General features: G+C 35.1%; 1 long non-coding RNA gene across 1 annotated transcript in view; it reads left to right on the top strand.

The window, feature by feature from the left end:
- The first annotated feature begins 8568 nt into the window (after positions 1 to 8568).
- LOC140597710 (uncharacterized) overlaps positions 8569 to 25474 on the top strand; it is a 235507-nt gene continuing 218601 nt past the window's right edge. The window contains exons 1-2 of the long non-coding RNA XR_011999565.1: positions 8569 to 8647; positions 13588 to 13623. This is a non-coding gene — a long non-coding RNA (uncharacterized lncRNA). The remainder of the gene's footprint in view (positions 8648 to 13587; positions 13624 to 25474) is intronic.

Below are 25474 nucleotides of genomic sequence, written 5' to 3'. Positions count from 1 at the left end.
ATTCCAGGTAACAGAAAAGAGAATACTTCCTAATTTATTTTGTGAGGCTAGCATAACCTTGATACTAAAACCTGACAAGGACATTCCAAGGAAGAAAAATTACACACTAATGTCTCCCATGAAGAGGTGTAAAAATCCTAAAAAAATATTATCCAGTTGAATGCAGTTCATAAGAAGGATAATATGTAATAACTAAGTGCAAGTTATTGTAGGGAGGCAAAACTGGTTTAGCATCTAAAATTTATCACTGTAATTCAATCAGTATAGTTCATCACATTAACAGAATAAAGGAGAGAACCTTAATAGAATGATGGAAAGCATTTGATAAAATTCATTGTAAACTAGGAATAGAAGGCAACTTTGTTAACTGAATATTTACAACAAATCTAATGCAAATATCACACCTAATCATGAAATATTGAAAGTACCCCCACAAGATTGGTCGAATATTGCTTTTACCACTTATATTTAACATTGTAATGGAGAAATTAGACTAGTCAATGCACTATGGCAAGAAAAAGTAGAAGTTAAAAGGTTTCAAAAGGAGGAAATGAAACTGTTATCATTCACAGATGACATATTTGCATAAATAGAGAATCCAATATAAATAACATAAATTATTTAAACTCATAGGTAAGTTAGCCAGGTCACTGGATACAAAATCTGTATAAAAATGAAATTTTATTTTTATATACAGTTGATTCTTGAGCAATATGGGTTTGAGCTGCATGGGTCTACTTATACATGGATTTTTTATACTACAGTACTGTAAATGTATTTTTCTCTTCCTTGTGATTTTAATAACATTTCCTTTTCTCTAGCTTACTTTATTAAAGGAACACAGTATATAATACATATAACAAACTGAATATGTGTTAATGAACTGTTTATGTTATTGGCAAGGTTTCTAATCAACAGTCTGCTATTAGTAGTTAAGTTTTTGGGAGTCAAAAATTATGCACAGATTTCCAAGTGTGCAGGGGTAGCACCTCCAACCCTCACATTGTAAGGGTCCACTATACTAGTAACAGAAAATTAAGAAGCAAAGTTAAGTAAAGCATGTCATTTGGAATAGCACCAAGAGACACAAAATACTAGAATTAAATCTAATGAAGAATGTAAGACTTGTACACAAAAAGCTACAGAATATTTTGAGTGAAGTTAAAGAAAACTAGATGGAAGAAGAAATACTTAAATTGATGGCTTAGATGACTCATGGCTTTAAAGATGTCACTTATCTCAAATCGATATATCACATCTGTAGATTTAATGTAATTCCTGGGGGTATTTTACAGAAATTGGCAAGCTGTTTCTAAAACTTATGGAAATCAAACTTTTAAGAATGGCTGAGAAAATCTTGAAAGAAGACCAAATTTGATGGACTTTCCTGTCAGAATTGAAGAATTATTGTAAAGGTATCATAATTCAGACAGGGTGGCCTTGATACAAATATAGATTGATTACTGCAACAGATTAGAACATCTAGAAACAAGTCTATACATACATTTATTTGTAGGCAAAGGAAAAGTCTTTTCATTAAACAGTTGCAAGGCCAGTTGTTACTCATATGGAAAAAAATGAAGCTTGGCCTTTATCTCCTACCATATTAAATATTAGCTTCTGATGAAGCTAATTACTATATCTGTAAATGTGAAAGGGAAATAAAAATGTTTCTGGAAAAAAACTTGGGAGAATATCTTCATGAATTTGAGTAGGTTGTATTTTCTTAAACATAACAAAAAACACTAGCCGTAAAGGAAAAACTATTAAAATCGAGAACTTTTGCTTATCCAAAGACAGCATTAACAATGTAAAACAGTGAGCCATAGAGTTGTGAATGATATTTTTAATGTGTATATTAGTTTGCTAGGGCTGCCATAACAAAATTCTACAGACTGAGTAACTTAAACAACAGAAATTTATTTGACTGACAGTTTTGGAGACTAGAGAAGTTCAAGATCAAGATGCCAGCAAGACTGATTTCTCCTGAGATTTCTGCCTCCTTGGCTTGCAGATGGCCAGCTTCTTGTGTTTCATGTGGCTTTTTCACAAGCATTCTTGGTGTCTCTTCCTTTTGTTATAAGAATACCAGTTATACTGCATTAAAACCCTATTCTAAAGATCTAATTTAACCTTGATTACCTCTTTAAAGGCACTATCTCCAAATACAGTCACATTATAAGGTACTAGGGGTTAGGGCTTCCATATGTGAATTTTAGGGAACATAACTAAGTACATAACATACCTCTAACAAATGACTTGTCTCCATAATGGAATAGGAACAAACTCAAGCCAATGAGAGACCAAAAACTCAATAGAAAAATATATAAAAACCTTTAAAAGTACAGAAAAAAAGGAAATTTGAAGTCTTTTTAAAGTATGAAAATGTGCTCAATGTTATTACTTATCAGTAAAATAGAACTTTAAATTACAAGACACCCTTTACACCTACTTTAATGGGTAGATTTATACACTGAAAATAACAGGAGTTGCCCAAGATAATGATTAAGTAGAAATCTCATATATTGTTGCTAAGAGAATGAATTGATAAGAGTGAATTTAAAAGACTCTGACAGTATTTACTAAGGTTGCGTATATCCAAAGACCCTGCAATTCTGCTCTTAGGTATATGCCCTTTGGACACACATTCATATGTGCACCTAAAGACATGCACAGTTTTTGTAGTGGCACTATGAACCAGTTCATAATGAAACAATATGAGTGCCCATCAACAGTATGATAACAGATACTTATATTGTGGTAGATTTTTACTATGGGATTCTATATAGCATTGAAAATGAACCAGTTACACAACAGCATGGACAAATCTCAGAATCAGAACACTTACTGAAAGAAATTAAAAGATTTTTTCTGTATAATTCTATCTGCTTGAAGTTCCAAAACTAATCGATGGTATTAAGGGTAAGGATAATGACTCTCTTTGAGGAAGAGAATGTATTGATATCTAAGTTCTGGAGACATGAGCAGTGCTTCAGAGTGCCAGTGATATTCTGTTACTTGAACTGGGTGATAGTTACATGGGATGTACTGTCAATGTGACTTCTATATGTGTACTGCAACATGGGTTATTAGAAATAAATAAATTTCCTGAAAACAAGGAATCATTAAGATATATTTTGACATGTGGTGGTGAGAGGCATGCTTGTAGGCAGGGAGCCTATAATTTTGCCTCTCAGATTGCATCATCCAAGTCCCTCCTCTTCTACCTATGATCAGATAGTCTTGATATAAACTCTAGTATTCTCATACTCTAACTTTTAACTTTACTTCCCCCTTGTAGGATTGCTTTAGGGAAGCTGATAATTAACCTGTTGCCAGTTAAAAGGATGTTAAATAATATATTAAGAACACGAAATGTAAATGTTTGCAAAGGAGACCAGAATACTTTATTTATTTATGAGATTTATTTATTTATTTATTTATTTATTTATTTATTTATTTATGATAGACACAGAGTGAGGCAGAGACACAGGCAGACGGAGAAGCAGGCTCCATGCTGGGAGCCCAATGCGGGACTCGAACCTGGGACTCCAGGATCGCGCCCTGGGCCAAGGGCAGGCGCCAAACCGCTGAACCACACAGGAATCCTCCCTGAACAGAATAATTTAGAAACATAAATTTTATAGGGGCATTTAATAAACTTGTCTTGCAGGCAGATGGCAAAATTTATTGAGCCCGGATTTTCACTGATACATAAACCTCATGTTGATAATTTATATATTCTTTAATGTTACTCAAGACTAGTGTTTAGACTTAGAAAATCCCCATGTCTGGCTTCATGTCTTTACTTTTTCTTTTATATAAGCATACTTCTGTGAAGACTAAAAAGTTAAAAGAGGAGACAGAACTTATTTACCTTTTGTAGGTCTAGTGTAAAAAGTATTTTATGTTATGGATCAATGGTAAATGCCAAACACTCAATGTAGCTAGACGTGGATGCTTTACATTTGTCAGAAGAAAAGAGGGAGACTGGTAATAAGGTATAAGGTGTAGTAATTTGTAGTTTTTTTCCTCATTGGTTTCTTCAATCTTCTTAGCCTACAAAAAAGATATTACTATCTCTAATTGCCAGGCAAAAATCTTGAGGCTCAGAGAATCTAAGTTACTTATTAAGATTGTACAGTCAGTAAATGGATATGAGATTTAATCCCTGTATATCTGGCTCAAAGCGCATGTTTTAACCATGCTGTCACATGATTTCTTTGAAATTACATGCCATTTAATTTTTTTCTTTATCATTCACCATCCATCCATCCATCCATCCATCCGTCCATCCATCCATCCATCCAATAGGTATATGTTGAATAAATATTGACTGAATGATACTAATTTAATATAAAAATCTGATAAACTATTCAGATTATAGTAACACAAACAGGGCTATATACAAAGGCTTTTGTTATGTAAGAGGCATGTGGTTCTCTAATCATATACAGATTTCCTTTTTTTTTACCATGAATTACTGTATCTCATGATTTACTGTAATTCTACTCTTTGCTTTTTTGTGTCTGTATTGAATCTCCATGTAGATTGCTGTTGAACTTAGAGGTGATTCAATGAAAATACAAGCTACTTATATGCCTAGGGATGTATTAAAAATTGTATCACATTTTCCTGAAGCTGTTTCAGGTAAATGTGTATTTAATCATGAAATATCAATATAATGATTGTTTTGGAGATTGTAAGGAATTCTTGCATTTGTGTGACTAGAGAAACAAAATGTATATGTTTATACTGCTGGGATTTTGATTTTAGATGGATGATGTTTTTCATCTATCTTGTATTAAAACTTCTACAAATACTATGTTCACAAAATGTAAAAGAATCACAAGCATAATTATACTTACTTGAGTAAATATCTTGAAAGTCCATTCCATCAGTGGACACTAGATTAATTGTATATTCTATTTCTTTACTATCAATTGATTGTAATGCTATGGTCTTGATTATCTATAGTCATGGAGGTCAAGATGTTAAACCTCTATTTTTTAAAGTGGAAAGAGACTACTTAGATATCTACTACCAGGAAAGCAAGTTCTTTCTTAGTTATTAAGTTAAGAAAACACTAGCATAAAATATATTAAAACATGCATAGGAAATAAGAGTCAATTATTATTCAAGGGGCACCTTGGTGGAAGTAGTTGAGCAGCTGCCTTTGCCTTAGGTCATGATCCTAGGGTCCTGGGATGGAGTCCTGCATCAGGCTCCCCACAGGGAGCCTGCTTCTCCCTCTGCCTATGTCTCTGCCTCTCTCTCTGTGTCTCTCATGAATAAAGAAATGAAATCTTTAAAAAAATTACTATTCAACACTTTTCCCCTGCTTAAAATTATTTTTGAAATGCCTTTATGGAATTTTCCTCAAAACCATTTAATCAATCCATACAAGAACTAATTTCAGCTTATCTTACTGATAAGCTTACTGAACTCTACTTCTGAAGAGTCTAAATTCAGTACATTCTGGAGGAGAGCTGAGAATCAGTACTAGAAATAAATCTAACTAGGTAGTTTTGATGAATAACCAGATTTGGGATCTACTGGTATATTCCATATGATATTGAGAATGATGCTTCCTTAGGGGGGTTAATTTTGCCAGTGAGCCCTGTTGAGCTCTGTAATGGGCACTATTTACTTACTTTTGTTCTCTCTGTTAGACTGTGGCTGCAGTAGTTAGGCTGGGTATATTTAAAGCCAGGAAAATCTGCTCAGTGGGGGTTTTAATGGTCTTGTTAGGACTTTTTGACTTGGGAGCACTTTCTTGGGTCACAGGACTTTACAGTACACTCTAGCAAGGACCACAAAGGATGAGGCAAACTTGCTATTGAGATGGCTAATGGAAACATGGAATGATGGCTTCTTCTCAATGAAGTAGAAATGCCCAAGTTGTCCTGGCAGGTATTACAGGTTAGAAGAAAGAGGCTAAAGGGAAGTGAGCATGCTGGAATTAATATATTATGTAAAGCACCAAATGGGATTTTTTTTTTTTTTTTTTTTTTTTACTGCAATCAGTAATTGAGTATGGCAGGGATACTAAGACAGCTCCACCTCAGATAAAGGACTCCTCTATCATCTTTGGTTTGAGGATTCCCTGAAGGCCTTGCCTTGATCACACAGGAGTGTAGGAAGCTTCCATTCAAACTCCAACCCCCACCCCCCCCGATTTGCACTGAGAATGACAACTCTTCTAGCCATATGTGATGAACCCATTCTATTTTACTCATACAAGTCTTTTCTCTAATAATACATGAGATTTCAGTAGTTATGAATCAATTAAAAAGCTGTCCTTGGGAGCTTACAGACAAATAACTATACCTGCCCAGCTATCTGATTAGTCAACTCTTAAACTAACTGGAGTGAATCTGGGGAACAAGGTCTCTGTCAACAAGATATTTAAATTACTGCCATAGCCACCTGTAGAAAGGTAATTGGGAGTTTCTGATAATTTCCTGCCCAAATTACCATTACAATAAAATATTCAATTATGTTTAATATAGTTTTATATGTAGGTATATTTTATTTTATTATAGTAGATACAGTGATTCTTTCTTGAATAGACAGATTACCTAGCCAAAGTAGCTTGATCTATCTAAAAATACAGAACAAAACCAGTAGCTATCATGTTTAGATATTATGTATCTGGAAAATGATTTGGAAAAAACACATCCCATAGTTTTAGTTAAAATATGAATGCAGTAGTTTCCTCTTAGCCATGGGGGATACATTCTAAGGTCCCCAGTAGATGCTTGAAAACAGGGATAATATTTCACCCTATATATATTTTATTTCTATACATACATACCTATGATAAAGTTTAATTATAATTTAGGCACAGTATGAGATTAACAACAATAACTAATAATAAAATAGAACAATTGTATTAATATACTATAATAAAAGTTGTATGAATGTGATCTCTCTCTCTGAAAATACCTTATTATACTGTATTTACCTTTCTTTTTGAAGTGATGTGAGATGACAAAATGCCTATGTGATGAGGTGAAATGAGGTAAATGACATAGACATTGTGACATAGCTTTAGGCTAGTAGTCACCTTCTGGCTATCAGACTGCTTCTGGATGGTAGTTGAAAGTAGATAACTGAAAATGTTGAAAGGGGAACTACAGAAAGCAAAACCACAAATAAGGGGGGGACTACTGTAAATTAGATTTCAAAAAGGTCAAAATATTTTCTGTAATGATTGATACATGTCGTTATACATTTGTCCAACCCATAGAATATACAAAGCCAAGTGTACCCTAATGTAGATTATGGAGTTTGGGTGATAATGAGGTATCATGGTATGTTCATCAGTTGTAGCAAATCTGCCACTCTGGTGGAAGATGTCCATAAGGGAGAAGCTATGCATGAGTGGGGCCAAAAGTTTTTGAGAAATTTATGTACTGCCCTCTCAGTTTTGCTGTAAACCTAAAACTATTCTAAAAAATAAAGTATATTAAAAAGAGAAAAGGAAATAAACCCTCAAAATATTATATTTTCCCTAGCTTTTATTTGCTGGAGATATAATTTTTCTAATTATTTTTCTAAATGGGGTAATTTTCCAGGTAGATTCTTGTTTTCCTTAGTGTTACCCTCATCTGAGAAAATATTTAAAGAGCTAGTTGTATCCATGAAATGTAGGTGTTAACTTTCACTCCATGTGACTATATGGATTTCAAATATATATAATGCAATTTTAAAGGAGATTCTGCAGCTTAATCTTGAAATTTGTTATACTTCTAAATGCTTGGGACAGCAAATGAAAGGTAGTTTTATGATCATCCTAAATTTGGTTTCACTCCATGACATCTATGTATAATAAAACCTTCATTTTTTTCTCTTCTGAATGAATAGAGGGATTTAATTTTTTATAAACTATATTCTTTTATATGCCTATATTAGTGAATTATACAGTTTCATTTATTTACCTCTACTGTCACGGTTGTTCAAAGTTCTGTTTTAGACATTAATTTCCCCTCTTAATCATCTGCCCTTTAAATATTTGTCCTTAGCTTTTATAATATCACCATGTATTTGTAATATACTATATATATATGCACATATATATATGCACATATATATATACATATATACTTATACACACATATATCTCATTTTTAGAAATAGATATCACTGAAAGTATTATTTCAATAAAGAACAAAATAGACCCAAGTTATCTAAGTTGTAAATGAGTTAATCTTGCCTCTATCTTCTGATTATGAAGAAAACAATGATTTTGTGATTTCTAAATACTTTCTGACATTTCAAATCCCCAAATTCACCTCACAGATCTCTCCTTTTTTATTTCTTCTAAGTGAATTTATATGAAGATTTGTATTTGTACCCTCTCGCCACTTTTCACTTATGTAGCTAGCCCCCTTCTTATTTATATCTGTCTACTTAATTTTCACATGTCAATTGCACTTTGAATTTGGCCAGCTTGGAGTCTGCATTTTATAAGAAATTTCTGGAAATCTCTGGCCAGGTGGGTAGACTCTGCTCATCAGTACCATCCTGACTCAAACTCATAGTCTCCAATCAAATTTCATTACACAGGAGGAAGCTCAGACTTCAGGTAGAAAGTTTGATTGAAAGCTGGAGGACAGCCTTGCTAATTAATTGCCATTTTTTGGTAAGTTCTCTCTCATTTGTTCTTAACGTTACACAAGATTGACCATAGTGCAAATCACTTGCTTTATTTTCTCTATTAATGTGACCACTTTCAGAAGCCCATTTGAATGTCTGTGGCTTTGAACTGAAAAATTCCTATGCTTTGGCATTTGCTGTCTGAGGTACACAAAGTATACCAATGAAGGTGGGCAGTATGGCACAAAGGTGGGTGGAGGTCAGGGTTAGTAATTCCTAGCTGTGATCTTGGGAAAGTTACATAACCTGTTGATGTTCAGTTTTATTTGTAAAATAGGCATAACAATAACCACTCTTCAGGATTGTTGGGAGAGTTAAACAGAATCGTGTCTGTAAAGTAATTAACCAGCATCAGTCTCCTCCCCTCTCTTTCCTTCTTCTCAGGAGAATTCATCATCATATATATGTTCCATACATGTATATCTGTAATAAGATGATGTATATTAAATGCTCACATGGCTCCTACTCTCAGTGATACATTCTAATGTGTTTCATTTTGATTGTATTCTCTTCTCTACTTCACACCACCAACCATCTGCCTTCCCACCCACCATCTGCCTAGAATTGCATATATGCTGCCTTGTGATTATGGACTTAAAATCACTGCTTCTGCCATTCATTTGCTTCTCATTCTTCCAGCTCCTTTTCACTTGGCCTGTCATGGGTAGAAACCAGAGATAGATTCACTGTTAACCTACTAATGCTTGAGTTTCAGGCCCCTCACTGGGAAGGACACCTTTGAAGGCTCTGGGAGAGATCCTCTTACTGCTTCTGTATGGTTTTATGCTTTGATAAAATTTGCAAAGTAAAACATTTTTACCATAATCAAAACTATTACCCTTTTCTATCCCAATTTTCCTGCCATCTCATTTCTTCTCTCATCAGGTGGTTTTGGAGTTATTGTGGAGAGTTTTGAGATCTGGCTAAAGGGAAAATGAGATGGGACATCATTCAGTCTGGATTTATTAGGCTACATGTAATTCTCAGTCACTTTTTTTTTATAGTTAATCTACTGTTAGATCTTCTTGTGTAGGAATGACTTCCTGGAAAACTTCTACTTCATACAGATTCATGACCAAAGTAAATATGAATGTGTTCTCTGATGTCTATTGTTATGAAGCTAGGAAAAAAGCTTTACAAATCTGTTAACAAAATAAATTTCCAACAACTTTCGTAGAAAAAAAAGACCAAATTATTTTATTTTCTCTAGAAAATAGTAGTATACAATTGTCCTAAAATGTGATCAAAGAATAGAAAAAAAGTGGAAAATATATAGTATCAGTTAATTAATTAAAATAGGTTATTTTCCTAGATTTAAAAAAAATTTTGTGTTGTATATCATTTCTTAATTTTAAAAGTTGTGATTTATTTTCTCATTTTCAATAAGAATTCACTTGCATGTCTAACTTAATATTTATAATATGATATTTTTCATGGAGATAGCCTCTCTAATTTGCTCTGTGATTGCAAGACAAGACATGACTGGTTGAGAAGATGGGGTGGGAATAGATATAATTGCTTGTATCATATATTGAGTGAAAAATTTGCTGGAACTGCCAATGAAAGCATCTCCTCCAGAGTCAATGGTAATTAACTGGGCTCAAACTGAAGATTGTGGTTTGTTCTTATACTAGATAGAGTAAATGTTTTTGTCCCACAGAACTTTAGCAATTTGTGTAATTCAACTTAGTAGTCTTTTATTTTTTGACGCCTCAGTTTTGAGTCTTTCAAGGCAGACCCTGTCTACCAGAAAACTATAAAAAAATTATTCTGTATTTTTTTCTAGCACTTTTATATTTTTACCTGGGTTTAGCTCTTTAGTTTGTCTTATATTTGGTGTGAGATGCAGGTGTTACTGTATTTTCCCTTCAAATACGCCCAACAATCCTTATTCACTAGTATGTCTTTTTCTCAATAGTGAAGAACCTTTAAAGAAAATTTATTATTCATTTAAATATTCGATACAGTGGTTTATAATAAGTTCTTTTTCTATTTTGAAATTTTTTTGTGAGAAAGAGACAGAGGACAGTGGGGGAGGGGCAGAGAGAGAGGAAGAGAGAATCCATGCCCAGTGTGGAGACCAGTGCAGAGCTTGATCTCACCACCCTGACTGAGATCATGATCTGAGCTGAAATCAGGAGTCAGACTTAACCGACTGAGCCACCCAGGTGCCCTGTCCTTCCTTTTAGATGTTTGTGCACATGTGTGAAACAATCTGCTTCTTTCAGTGCCTTTTTCTACTCTCAAGAAAAGCCAGTGTTTCAGTCTGAGTCCCAAGTTCAGAGAAGACCAGTGTCTTAGCTCAGTCAGGCAGGAAGAATTCCCTCTTATTCAAAAGGAAAAATCATGCTTGTTTTTCTATTTAGGTCTTCAACTGATTGGATAAGCCCCACCCACATTAGAGAGGGTAGTCCAATTCAGATGTTAATCTCATCTGGAAACACTTTCACATACACACTCAGAATAATGTTTGATTGAATAATTGGACACTATACAGCCTTCAGATTGACATATAAAATTAACCATCATATTTTAGTGTAGGAAATAGTGACTAGAACTATAACTTAGTAGAGCCCTAATTATTATCCTAGGTTTTGGCTGTGGATACAATGTAAAATTATTCACCTTTTGAGATTAAAAAAATATTTCTGTTACTTAAAAACACATATCTAAAACAGATATGCTAGGTTTGGTTCTCTTTTGGTATTTATCTTGTAATATTTCATTTAAGCATTTTTAAGATGTCTCAATTATTCAATAAATATATTTACAGAGTCAAGTTTTTATGATATAAATTATAATAATGATAGATTTCTATTTTTCTTGAAATTAACTTTCCAAGGGGAAAAGAGAAGATGCAATATTGTAAACTATTTCTAGGATTCTTAAAAACACTGATGTGAGTGTTTTTAAAAAATATAGTTGACACACAATGTTACATTAGTTTCAGGTGTACAGCTTAGTGATTTGACAAGTTTATACATTGTATCATGTTCACATATGAATTTTTACCATCTTTTTTTTTTAAAAAAAGATTTTATTTATTTATTCATAGAGACACACAGAGAGAGAGGCAGAGACACAGGCAGAGGGAGAAGCAGGCTCCATGCAGAAAGCCCGATGTGGGACTTGATCCAGTGTCTCCAGGATCGCGCCCTGGGCTGCAGGCGGGCTAAACTGCTGCGCCACTGGGGCTGCCCACATATGAATTTTTAATTTGATTCTAGTAATTAAAACTTTAATTTTATGTGTTTTACAAAAATATGTAATTACATTGGACTAGAACCTTCTCTAAATTTCATATGGTGATAAAAAGATATTATTTCACCTCATTTAATTTTCAGTGAGGCTCAAAATGTTGGTACTTACTGTACTTCAGTGATGAAAATTTTATCAAATATTTCCATTTTTCAAATATTAATTAGCACCGGAGGGAATTCAGGGTATAAATCTAATGTACTGATCACAGCTAGTGTTAGGCTTAGTCACTTGCAGACAACTCCAAGGTATATTTTGAAGAATGCTGACAAAAAGTCCCTCTAAAAAAAAAAGTCCCTCTAGTCTGAAAGCCTGTTGTTAGGAGAGTGAAGGGAGAATCATCTGCTAATTAGAAATTGATCTTGGTTAATAAGAGTCTTTCTGGTGTGAAAATTCCCTTTGAGAGGTGTAAGTACACTATTCCTATTAAATGCCAACTTAATCAAAATAATAACTCATATTGGTGATTCGAAGTTTTGGTTAATAATTAGGAGGGAGGAAAATAAGCAGAAGGAAAAACAGGACTTTTTATTTCTTTTACTAAGAACAACTTGTCAATGACCAAGGAATGCTGGGACATCTTACTCAAATCCTAGTTGTCTATTCTTTTCATGTAACATGTCCTTTCATATAACTATATAAGTTTCAATTAAGCTTTGATGAATCTCCTGTTGGAACAAACAAGTAAAAGAACAGATAATCTTGGTACAGTTAAACATTTCCCTTGCGTATGCAACACTGATTTCAGCTTGTGTTCTCACAACTTACTTACAACTCCTTTTGAAGCCTACTCTGGAAACTGTGTTATAAGCATCGTACCAGTATTTCCTCAGACACCTCTCTTATTGGTCTGCAGGGAAGATTTTACATCTTGGCATTTAGCATAATTAGCTGAGGGTGATCATCTATATGCAGAGCCAAGGAAACAAAGTCCATTTTTATTGGCATTTTCATTCAACTCTCATCATCTTTTTTTTCAAAGAGTTCCTTCTTTGTTCCCAGCCTTTTTGCACTGGGCACCCTGTCTCCCTTTCTTCAGCATTGGGCATCTTTGGTAGTGCAACTCAGTCATGAACATGCTTACCTTCAAACTTCAAGGATCAAATAGTCTCTGCTGTTACAGGTCAGGGGACAGCAAATCTCAAGCTGTGTTGTCTTTAGGAGATTTAGAAGCTCTGATTGCTGTTCACTCTCTGAAATGTCCCTTTCCTGACTTGCCAATTTTCTGTTATATACTTCTACTGTCCCAACATGACTCTGAGAGATTTGCTACCTTATTGGTGTTCCTTTTGTTGTTAAACTGAAAAATTATTGCAAAACATTGAAGCCAAGACAAGTGATTAAATGGATTTAGTAAAAAATGAGTTTATCATCTTTTTCTCAAACAGATTGTTGTCTAGATTTTTGTCTTTGAAACTGTGGATTTGGCATTCTATATGCACAGCTGTGTCATTCATATATTGGAGATGTCAAGAATGAACATCAAGTGTTGTGTTGCAGGTAGCCAAATTGTCCCTAAGATCAGTCAAATTTGATTATGGTTGAAACAAGACTAAAAATATTCTCAAGTTTTATGGTTTCCCATTTCTAAGGTGAATGTGAATACTTTGAATAACTTTGTGCTTCTGTGTTTCTGGTTCTTTTATTTTCTATTTATTGTATTTCCAGGAATGACAGCAAGAACAAAAGGAAGAAATTGATAAGGTAAAGTTTTAAATCCTCCACTCCTACCTCAAGCCTCTAACTTGGAACCTTCAAAGCTGAAATTTTGTCTTCCTTGCTAAAAAAAAAGTTTTTAGTTACAAAACATTATGTGTAGATTGTGTTCAGTATGATCTCCAGTACAAAGTAGCATGGGTATAATAAATATTTCTTAGAAAATTCAATTGACATCTATTGAGTGCCTACTATGTGTTGTGATAGTCTCTCACCATTTTGCTATTGGGACAATAGCAACGCTCCAGTATCCTGAGTGCTGAAGCCATACTTAATAACTTTAGTAGAGTTAGTGTGTAATAACAAAGATAAGAAATAGCTCTTGGGAGTAAAGGACCTTTCATAGATAATGCTGTTTTCACTTGTTTGGTGCTATCTAGATAGTGAGCTAACCAACAAAAGTACCAGAATCAGGAATTGATGTCTAGAATCTATAACCATAATGAACCCTATGAGATTTATTGACTGTATAATTTAGAGTCTGTAATTCCAAAGTGGAAGATAATAGGGTATCAGGATTGATCAAGAAATAATGACTGCATTCCTTACTCTTCAGTTATAAAATATGCCACTAGCATGAACTCATTTTAAAGAACAACTTGAAGATTAAAAGACAGGATTCCATTCACAGTAAATAGTTTGAGAGTTTTAAATTATTCTTATTGAAAGATGCCAAACAGAATTTTTCTAGAAATCATGATCTAAATTGTCCTTATAATCTGTAGGTATTATTCAAAAGATAAGATCTATTGCTCTATGATTGAAAATAGAAGTAAACATAGTAGTATCATATGAAACCATGGCTGCTTTGCTTATGAACTCTGTAATCTTGGAAAGTTATTCACCCCTCCAATATCAGTTTCCTTATCTATATATTTTTATTTGATGATGATGATGATGATGATGATGATGATGATCCAATCTGGTTGAGTTCTATATTTGCTAGCCCTTTGAACTTTGGAATTTTGTTTTAAAGATTTTATTTATTTATTCATGAGAGGCAGAAAGAGAGAGAGGCAGAGGGAGAAGCAGGCTGCTCTCAGGGAGCCTGACATGAGATGTGATCCCAGGACCCCAGGATCATGACCTAAGCCAAAGGCAGACACTCAGCCACTGAGCCACCCAGGTGCCCCTGATCTTTGGAAATTGATACAATCACTATGCTTCAGTTTTCTCATTTTTTTCTGGCTCAGAGTAAGTACCCAGCAAAAGTTAACTATTATTAGATTGATGGGGCACAATTATTTGTTGAGTATGTGCTTCTTGCCATATCTAGAATAGGTGCTACCTCAGTCAGGGTTTCTTGGTTGCTAATAACAAAAACCGCTATAGTTAGTCTTGTTAAAAGGGTTTATTAAATTACATTGGTTTATGAAGTGATATTAGCTGAAATGACATTGCTGGATTGTCATAGGGAGATCCTATTGGTATAGGACACTGGGATCATGACCTGAGCCAAAGGCAGATGCTTAACCTACTGAACCCAGTGGCTGATTGAAAACCTAAGCCACCCAGTGGCTTATTGAAATAAGTCAGTTCTTATTTTTTAATGATTAACTGATCTAAAATAATCTCAAAACTTAATATTACTAATTGGAGCATGTTGATCCTTCAGGTATAGTTTTAATGTATTTTGGGTGATGGAGTTTTTGATACAAAAAAAGGCCTGCTAGCTTACAGGCTCTGGATGAGAGTATGAGCAGGATTCCTGAGTGCATGTGATAGGTTTAAAAACTATAATCTTTCATATTTCTTTGTGTTCTAGAAGCACTTTTTAAATACTTAAAGAATATACTCATTAATTCCCTTTTCTGAGTTATCAATAAAATGTAGAGAACTATGGAACTGACTCAAGACTCTGGCAAGTGACCTAGGATGCTGCAAGAGCATCAATTGATTTGGTCACTATTTAACTACCTCAGTGTTTCCAAAAGGGTTTAATTAAAGGATTGGTATATATGTCATTCTTATTGGTTAATCAATGTATTTTGAAGGAAGCTGGGAAAATTTCAAAGGATATCAGCCTTAGAGACAGAAAGCCTTGGTTCACCTCCCTGTCCAACCACTTTCTAGCATGATCTGGATCTAGCAGTATGACCCTGGATATAATGTGACTTCTAGCAGCTTTAGGTTTCTAATTTAGAAAAGAATGAGTGATAGTTTATTTCTCTATTTCCAGGAATTAGTGTAGATATTTAAATTTTTTAAAAAATTTTTATTTATTTATTTTAGAGAAGGAAAGTGAGAAGGAGGGAGAGAGAGAGAGAAAGCAGGGGAGGAGCAGAGAGGGAGGAAGAGGGATAAGCAAGCTTCATGCTGAGTGTGGAGCTGGACACAGGGCTCCATTTCACCACCCTGAGATCATGACCTGAGCTAAAACCAAGAGTCAGGCCGTTAACTGACTGAGCTACCCAGGTGCCTCTGTTGTGGGTATTTTTTTAAAAAAGAGGGAGGGGTGCCTGGGTGGCTCAGTTAGTTAAAGCATCTGACTCTTGATTTTGACTCAGGTGTTGATCTCAGAGTCATGAGTTCAAGTCCTGTGTTGGGCTCTGTACTGGGGATGAAGTCTACTTAAAAAAAAAAAAAAGATGAGAGAGCTCTTACATTAGAAAGTGCTTTTAAAGTAACAAACTACTGTACAAATCAGACGAATTTTTATAAGGCCTAAATGTTGAATGGTGAGTGGCACCTGGTGGCATTTAGAAAGGAGGAAATGTAATCTTTTGTCATATTTCCTCTCTCTCAATTTTTAAGGTGCTGCTGTTATGATAGCCAGGTGTCCAAATCCATGGCATGGTAAACCAAGATATATGGAGTGAATGTTTCATTTTTTGCTTGTCTACTTAAAGGAAAACACCTGTCCCAAACCAAGTAAAGCAAAATCTTTGATAATATTTCATTTTATTTGTTGTTGTTGAGAAGGGTGGAATTTGGCTTTTAAACATATTTCCTTCAGGGGCAAGTCCAAGCTGGGACTGAGAAAGTGAAGACTAAGTTCTAGAAAGAAGGTGTCAAAATGAAATTACTAAAGTAATGGGAGAATGATATTTTCCTATTTATAATAAATAATATTTTTAAAACTTTTTCTTGAGCTAGGCACTCCCCTAAGACCTTATCTAATTTCTATAACATCTTTCCAAGGAAGGTATTATTCCTGTTTACAGAAGAGGAAACTGAGGTGAATGGACTTTAAAAAGTTTGTTCAAGGCTATGTAGTAAGTGGTAGAGGTGTGATACAAACTCAGGCTCTCAGCCACTCTGCCAGTCTCCAATAAATACATAATCACCATCTGCCAAGGTAAGAAGAGATGGTTATGCAATGGCTTGCCAAAAGCTTAAGAATTTGCGTAGCAGTTTGGTAGCTGATACTAGTTATTCCTGGACAAATATATATATATTATTATATTATATATATTATATATATTTATATATATATATATATTTGTGGGAGAGAGGGAGAGAGAGATAGAGAGAGAGAGATGGGGAGAAGCAGGTTCCCTGCCCCTCAGGGAGCCTGATGTGGGGTGGATCCCAGGACCTTGAGATCATGACTTGAGCCAAAGGCAGACACAGCCAGCTGAGCCACCCAAGGTACCCCATTCCTGAATATCTTATTTGCAGATCTATATCAGAGTTTTGGTACCAGATAAGACTCAGAATAAAAAATATATAGACAGCAATGGTCTGAGATGAGAAACATGCTCGTAGAAGAAGCAGGCTTTGTACTTTTGGTGTTTGACAATGCAGTTTTATTTTAACAATAACTTATTGAGCATTTGCTATAGCAAGCATCACAAAAATATCTTTTTCTTCCAGTAGTTTTTTAAAAAGATTTTATTTATTCATGAGAGAGAGAGAGAGACAGAGACAGAGACACAGGCAGAGAGAGAAGCAGGTTCCATGCAGGGAGCCTGATGTGAGACTCGATCCCAGGTCTCCAGGATCATGCCCTGGGCCAACGGCGGCACTAAACCACCGAGCCGCCTGGGCTGCCCTCTCCAGTAGTTTTTAGTGAACTTGGGAAGGGAGTCTTCTAAGAAAGGCTCTGTCATATCTGCATCATTGTACATTGTTTCTTAACATTTTTGGAGATCAAAGGAAAAGGATTTGTCTAGAAAGCTGGAAAGCAAAGTGGAATTTGATTTAGATACACTACTTATGACTTAAGAACCTGGCAGGTATCCCATACAGCCCCAGCTCTGTGAACCCACTGACTAAAGTGAAGATGAGCTTACATAAGGTGTTATACCACATGGCATCTTGCAGTGGTCTAAGACTTCGGCCTGAATCCTGAGTAAGAAACACTGAATTATTTGAACTATGCCATGATGGACAGCAAAAGGGCCTTTATTTGAAAAACTGCAATACTGGAGTGCCAGTGCAATAAATGGTAAGCCCTTATGCTGTAAAGATTCCCTTAGCATTCTCAAGGGACAGGGCACTACAGCTCAGAGGAAAGAAAAAAACACACTAATGGAGTTTTCTTTTCACCTCTTAGGTCAGCATCACTCTTGATATAGCCATGACTTTTGAACCATTAATTTTCCCTAGAGAAAATGTTTGCTTCTCTTTACTTTTGCCTTACATACATTTTTTCCCCCTTCAATAGACTAGGAATGTTCATGTTATTTCTTGTTAGCATTTAAGAAAAGACTTTCAGTAGTATTCATCTATCTGTGAAGCATTTTACTGGGTGATTAGTATTAAGAATGAGCATTTGATGGTAATTTATGTGTTTAAAATGTTCTAGAAGAGAATCAAATGACTGGTTGAGCTCTCTGGTGGTCTGGAGTATAGGAAAACATCCATTTCATATTTCTTTACTTGCCAGTGAGATCTAGTTGAATCACCACTCTATTTTTTCTTGTCTTCACCAAAATAGTTAGAAAAAGTAATCTGTCGTTTTTTCATTTCCCATCCCCTCAGATTCTGGTGTCAAGCTCTGCTTCTATATAGAAATTCCCCTTTAAAAGTTTGAATTGCTAAATGACTTTTTTCTTTGGCTTCATCTTCTTCCTTGTAGTATTTCACAATACTGACAGCCTTTTCCAGTCTGAAAGAGTTACCTCTTGCTTCTGTTTCCATACATGTCCATATTTCCCCTACCCCATTACTTCTCCATTCTTAACTGGAGGAAAATCTCCAGATTATGAGAAAGTGGTTGGTTCTTTTTGTATCTGTGACAATTCAAAGAAGGGTGGGAAGATGAGAATCTAAAGATCTCCTGGCGCTTTTGGACCCTTCAGACTTTAGGAGAAACCCCATAGAGTTCATGGAGACTACCCAAGAATGGCTGTCATTGAGCCTGTGGGGCTACAGTTTAGATTATCTTCTACCCTATCTTGAGTGTTGCCAAGGTTGCTAAGAACTTTCCCAGGCTCTGGAGGTGGCAGCAACAACTCATCTCAAGTTCTGGAAAGTCTTAAGAACAGTTTACCTTCCGGCAGCATCTTTGATATAGTTGGCACACAAGCATGGTCTGATCCCCATCTCAGAGTTGTCCTTTCACATAAGGTAATGGAAGATGGTGTTTAATAAAACACCCTCTCTTACTTTATTAAGACCTGAAGGGGAATTTTAGTTACTTGTTCACCTGGATGTTTCGGAGTGAATTAGGAGGAAAAGTGAAATTATATAATCAGACAGAATGTAGGAAATACTATACACGATATTGACAGCCTATTCTTGAAAACATTGATTATAGGAATGGACAAAAGTTTGGAAAACTGTATTTTTAGTAGGTGGGAATTTTGTAGAAATCTCACATTCAGCTTTCTGTTACTTCAGTGTAAGACGGGGTATATAATTACAGATGTGAGGCAGATGCAATCTTTCCTTCTTACATAGCCCTGAATTTGTTGTAAAGCAATGTGCCATTGTCTAATCCAATCATGACAGTGCTATCCTTTGCCATAAAATCAGTCTCCCACACTTCCTTTTGGTTAGAAGGGTTCACTTGACCCAGTTCTACACAGTGCCACATGAAGGGAATTCTGCTGTGAGGTCGGAGGAAGAATTTTTTCTCCCTGTTAAAAAGGAGAGAGTAGCTTGGCTACCAGTTTGTTTCTGCCTGTGAATGTGGTTGTGATGCTTGGATCTGTGAGACTGTTAGAACGCTAAACATGTTAACATGCTGATGATGGTTGATAGGAAGGATGGAAAAAGTCTCAGTCTGGAGGACATTGTTGAACTTCCAGACCTACCCTTACCTGTCTATATCTAAACTTATTAAGCAAAAAAGAAATATCCTACTTGTTCTTCTCACTGACAGTTGATTATATTCATCTATGGTAAAAAAGCATTTCTTGTGGGCATAAGAGACAGCCTTGTCTTGGTCATGATCATCAATAATGTGTTCCTTTTTTTTTTAAAGATCTTATTTATTTATTTGGGGGAGAGAGAGATTGGGAGAGATAGTGAGAGAGAGCACGAGCAGTGGGGAGAGGGAGAAGCAGTTTCCCCGCTGAGCAGGGAGCCCAGGGTGGGGCTCAATCCCAGGAATCTGGGATCATGGCTTGAACTGAAGGCAGATGCTTAATTGACTGAGCCACAGGTGCCCCCGATAATGCATTCTTATAAAAAGTACTCATTTGGACTTCTTTGAATATATTGTGTTCTGTAATCTTTGTAAATATGTTCTACTAAATTCTTAGTCAATTTCCTTTAATATTTCATATCAATTTAGTTGTTCACCATAAATTTATATAAGAATGATAAAAATCTCATAGGTACATAACAAATATTGGGCTTATATCATGTGAAGGCTATATCTGTCAATTAATTGAGTTAATATTATATCTCTTAAAATTTGTTCCAGAGTACCCTGATATAGTAGGAAAAGAGTACATTTATTTTCTCTTGTTCTAGTTGTTATGTAAATTTTTTCCTGTTGGAAGAAGAAAGTAAAGGTGGGATATTTCAAATGGCTTATTGATGTAAGACCTTAATTTTTTATTGAATAAAAAGTCAAAGCAATGCATTTCCATGTCTTTTTACATGTTACCCCATTTTGTCTTACTTTTATCTACTTTCAATTATAACCATACAAATTGGACCTTGTAAAACTTACAAGGCAAACTTTGTTTTCTTGTTTTCTAGACTGTTATAGGATGAAACCATAATGTATTTTTAAATATTATTCCTATTAAAAATATATTCTTTTGATAATCACAGAAAAACAGAAACCAGAAAATATAATTTATTATTTTGCCCCATATAGAAGATCACAATTGGTATTCTGTTGTACTTTTGCCCCATTTTTATTCTTTGCATTATGTATATTATATATATATAACATTTTTATTATTATAAAAATAGGCCCATGAAAGAGCCCTTTCATTTACAATTTAAAAAAATTTTCTTGCACAGTATTGAAATTCTTTGAACCCATATTTAAAAAAATATATGTGTTATTTTACACATAGTAAAATACACTTATTTTATTGTGTGGTTCTGTGAGTTTTGATGAATGCATAGCATTATGTGTCTACCTTTTCCTTTAGAGCTGGTAATATATTATAATTATTTTATAATCTTACCTGATAGTTTGAGCATCTGTGTCATATTTTAGTCAGGTTATATTGATTACTTTGTCTCCTGACAGTGTACTAGGTTCCCCCCAACCCCACCTTGCTTTTTGTATGTCTCTTAATTTACTGCTGAAAGGCAGATGTCCTGTGTAAATAGTAGACGGAAGTGAATAGTTTTTGTACCTGGATATAAGTACTCCTGTCTTTCTATTCTGCCTTTAATTTTTTGGGGAGGAGGGGGGCTTGAACTCACAATTCTGAGATGGAGACCTGAGCTGAGATGAATAGGTAGACACTTCACTGACTGAGCCACCCATGGGGGTTTTAAGTCAATCAAGTCAGGTGTTGAGTTGGGGTTAGGATTTGTTGTTCCTGTCATTACTCTCAGTTCTACATGGATTCAGCTTCTTTTCATATTACTTTGTGTTTGCCGGGGGCTGGTCTTCCAGAGCATTATTTTAAATGGCTGCTCCATTTTCAGTTTTAGGTTTTCCCTTTACATTGTGCCACCTGTGAGGGCCTCTTTCCATGCTCTTGCCCTTCTCCTAGCAATATATCTCTGTTCTTAGTTGTATTATGCTTATTGATCTGGGGTAGGGGGAGGTGTGACACCATAATTTTTAGTCATGTTATTCAGTTGTTGGAAATGTTGGTTCTTTTTACTCTATCTTAATACCTTAGTACTTAGTATTTCAATGCTTTGATATTGTGAAGAACCTCTGTATCCTATTTTAAAATTTTGATTGTCTGAGCCAGTTTGTACTTGGAGGTGTTTCTATTTTGCTAGATATAATTTTGTTGTTCATTTTGTCTGTTGCTCTTTGTAAGTTGATAGTATGATGTGTTGTTAATGCATAATGTGTGTATTAACTGGCATAGTGGCTCTTGTCAGTATTGAAGCTCTTGGTGCTCCTCAGTTTTAGAAGACCTACCACTTTTAGTGATTATAGCCATACTCTACTCTAGATTTTGTGCTAATAATATCCTCCTCACCTTCTGTGACACTAGTTTTTTAGGTTTGTATCCATCCTAAACTGCTGATTCCTTAAGAGGAAGAATAAAAAAGACTAGTCACATTTAAGAGTTAAGACCATCCTTTACAGTATCTATCTTATGAAGCCATGTAGATTTTTTTTTATTGTTGCTATACTGGGAAAACATCTTGTGAGGTTGCTACCACTATGGGGTACCTTCACCTCAGACTCCTTCACTGCCAAGTACCCTGTTCTTTCCTCTTCTAACTTATCCCATATACGTCATGGTTTTGGCAGAGGAATTCAAAAGAGATCAGGCCATTTCTCATCCCTACCTCTTCGATTTCTCTGTAAATTGTCTTTGATACACAAACATGGAGACGTTAGGGAATTCTGAAGGAATATATTTTTCCATCATTTTAGTAACAATATTAAGACAAACATTGAGACTAAAATTTTTTCTTATCCATACTCTATTCCACAACATTTTGGCTTTAAGTTTACATGGTTTACATCTTAAGAGTGAGACTTTGTAGTGAGGAGGACAGCATGATAAGCTTTAAAGGACTGATGGAAAGGAACATGAACATTGAGGAGATTTTCTTACAAGGTCTGAGGAATAAGAGAAAGAGTGGAGGACATTTATTGTGTGGATTGTTATTATGTAAATGTGAAAGCAGTTGTGATTCTTGGTGGCTCATTTGTAACACAGTGGTTCCTCCTGTGTTGTGTATCTATAGAACATACCTCCAAGCATCCAGCCCTTTGATTTTTGTTACTTACTTGAAGAACAGAGTGTTCTCTTTATCTGGTTCTTCATTTTCATATAGATGAGAGGCTCCCCTTGTTAGAATGACTTCACATTTTATAGATATGTTTGAAAAGAGCTCAATGTCTCCTTTCCCTCATATTCTTCTGAAAACATTTATAAAAGTTTCAGATGATGATCTAGATTTATTTTTTTTTAAAGATTTTATTTATTTATTTGGGAGAGAGAGCATGAGTAGGAGGGTGGGGGACAGAGAGACAGGAAGAAGTAGATTCCCCTCTGAGCAGGGAGCCTGATGTGCGGCTTGATCAGGACCTGAGTCAAATGCACACTCTTAACTGACTGAGCCACCCAGGCACTACTTAGATTTCCTAATATATTGCTTAATTGTTTGCTCCTTACACAAAGCAAAAAAGGTGTATGTTAAATTTCAAAATCTTCTTATTGATAATACTACAATTGCATTATGCTCAGTACATTGTTTGGAACTTCTTTTGGCTTTTATACATACATAGGGCTTATGACACTGCAATTTCCTCAAATCATAGCTCTATATTGTTCAATAAAAGAATATACATTCTTATTGTAAAATGCCTATTATTTAATAATAGGCATGAATATCTATGAGTTCATATTCTTATTATGTCTGAAGGATGAGAAGAAGGTTTGGATACTTAAGTAACTTATCACAGAAGAGTTTAAAAATGGGTGAGTTCACTTCTTGAAGATGCCTATCAACAACACGTTGGCTCAGTGGGGCAGCAAGAGAATATGCTGCATAGGAGGCACATTTGCACTACTTGTTTTGTTCCATCCTGTATGTAGGGGGCCTGTATTCTCTCTTCTCTTCTCCTTTCAATAAATAGCATTTAGGCTAAAAAAATAAGAAAAGAAAAGAAAAAAGAAAGAAAAAGAATGGGTGGGTTCTTATTAGAGTTAACTGTCTTGGAGATACATAGTTGTGGTAATCACCCTAGACAGTATATCTCAAACCATTTTGACCATAAATTGTAGAAGATAGGTATCTAACATTGTGATCTAGTGTACCTGTTAGTTCATGTGCACACACACACACACACACACACACCAAAGGCTTTATCAAAAAAATACTATTAAATGTAATACTTTCCAATATTGTCATATTATTTTCCATAGATATAAATAAGGATATGTATTTCTTTAAAATAAGCTGGTCAAGCAGATTAAATTGCTTTTACCCAAAACGAGATGCACAGTTTGGAAAACACTGGTATAGCCTCTCATAGGTCATGCTCTGGACTTCTTGGAACTATAAAATTTTATGTGTTAGTATGTGGATTTGTTTTTCTGGAGATAGAGTTCTTAGATTTTATCAGGCTTTCAAAAGGTCTGTGGCCCCTGATATACATAAAGACAAGCTCATTAGGCCTAGACTCTCATATCTAATTTCTCTCCCATTTTTTTTACTGGGATTGCTTTTCCTCTTATTTTTATTCTACTCCCTTAGCTTCACTAAGATCATATCCATCCAAGAGTTCCTCAGGGATAAGGGAATCATATATGCTATTTTTTCACCTACATGATAATACTAATAATAAAAGTAATAACCATGTATTTAAAATCTATTCTTTGTTAAGAATTGTAGTAGGAGCTTTAAATATTTTATCTTGAATTCTCATAGTAAATACTGCAAGGTAACTCTTCTTATCCACATTTTTCATATGTAAAAGTTCAGACTGAGATAGGGAAGTAATTTGCCCAAAGTCTCACAGGGTAGAGAAGGATTCTAAAACAGATTCATGAGACTCTAAGCAAACATTCTGCTTACTTCCAAGTATCTGGCTTACTGGGAGATTGTTTTCATTATAGGTGTGTATTTTTCAGTTGACTCAGGGATTGAGGTTGTAAACAAGATAATTTAGCTATGCATGGGCTAGTATACTAGATGGTAGCATGAAGCTTAGTCTAGGGAGTGTAACCACTGAAAATGCTCCCAGTTGCTGAATTACCCTGAAGGAACTGCGCACTTTAATAGGCTCAAGCTCAACACTTTTGAATCTGGATATCTGAAACTGACCCTTTTGGATCCATAGACTCATAGGGCCAGTTTATTGTATCTGTGAACAGAGCTGCTGTCAGATGAAGGGAAATAAGAACCTTTCAGATTATCTCTGGAACCTGCTCTTACTCTATAGCAGATTTTCCTATCAAACAGTTACAAGCAAGCATTTTATAGAGTGATTAATATTGTCAAGAGATTTGTAAAAGAGAAATTGTAGGAATTATGGTAGGATAGCATAATTCATTGTCCTTTGAACATGTGATATCAACTCATTGATATCACACTCTGATATTGTCCTTTGAACATGTGATATCAACTCGGTCTCTGTTGCTTCTGAGTGCTTCCTCTGTGCCATAGACTCTCCTAAAGTGAATTAGTTTCTTTCATCAGAATAATTTTCATGTACAGATGGGAAAACTAAGGCAAAGGGACATTAAAAGACTTCTCAAGGATGCAGAGCTGATAAGGGGTGGAGCCAGGATCACAGAGCCTGTGCTCTAACTTGTAATGAACACAACCTCTTGGT

This window comes from Vulpes vulpes, chromosome 1 (assembly GCF_048418805.1).
Source record: "Vulpes vulpes isolate BD-2025 chromosome 1, VulVul3, whole genome shotgun sequence".
In the NCBI taxonomy this organism is placed as follows: Eukaryota; Metazoa; Chordata; class Mammalia; order Carnivora; family Canidae; genus Vulpes; species Vulpes vulpes.
This window is presented reverse-complemented; position numbering and strand designations above follow the sequence as displayed.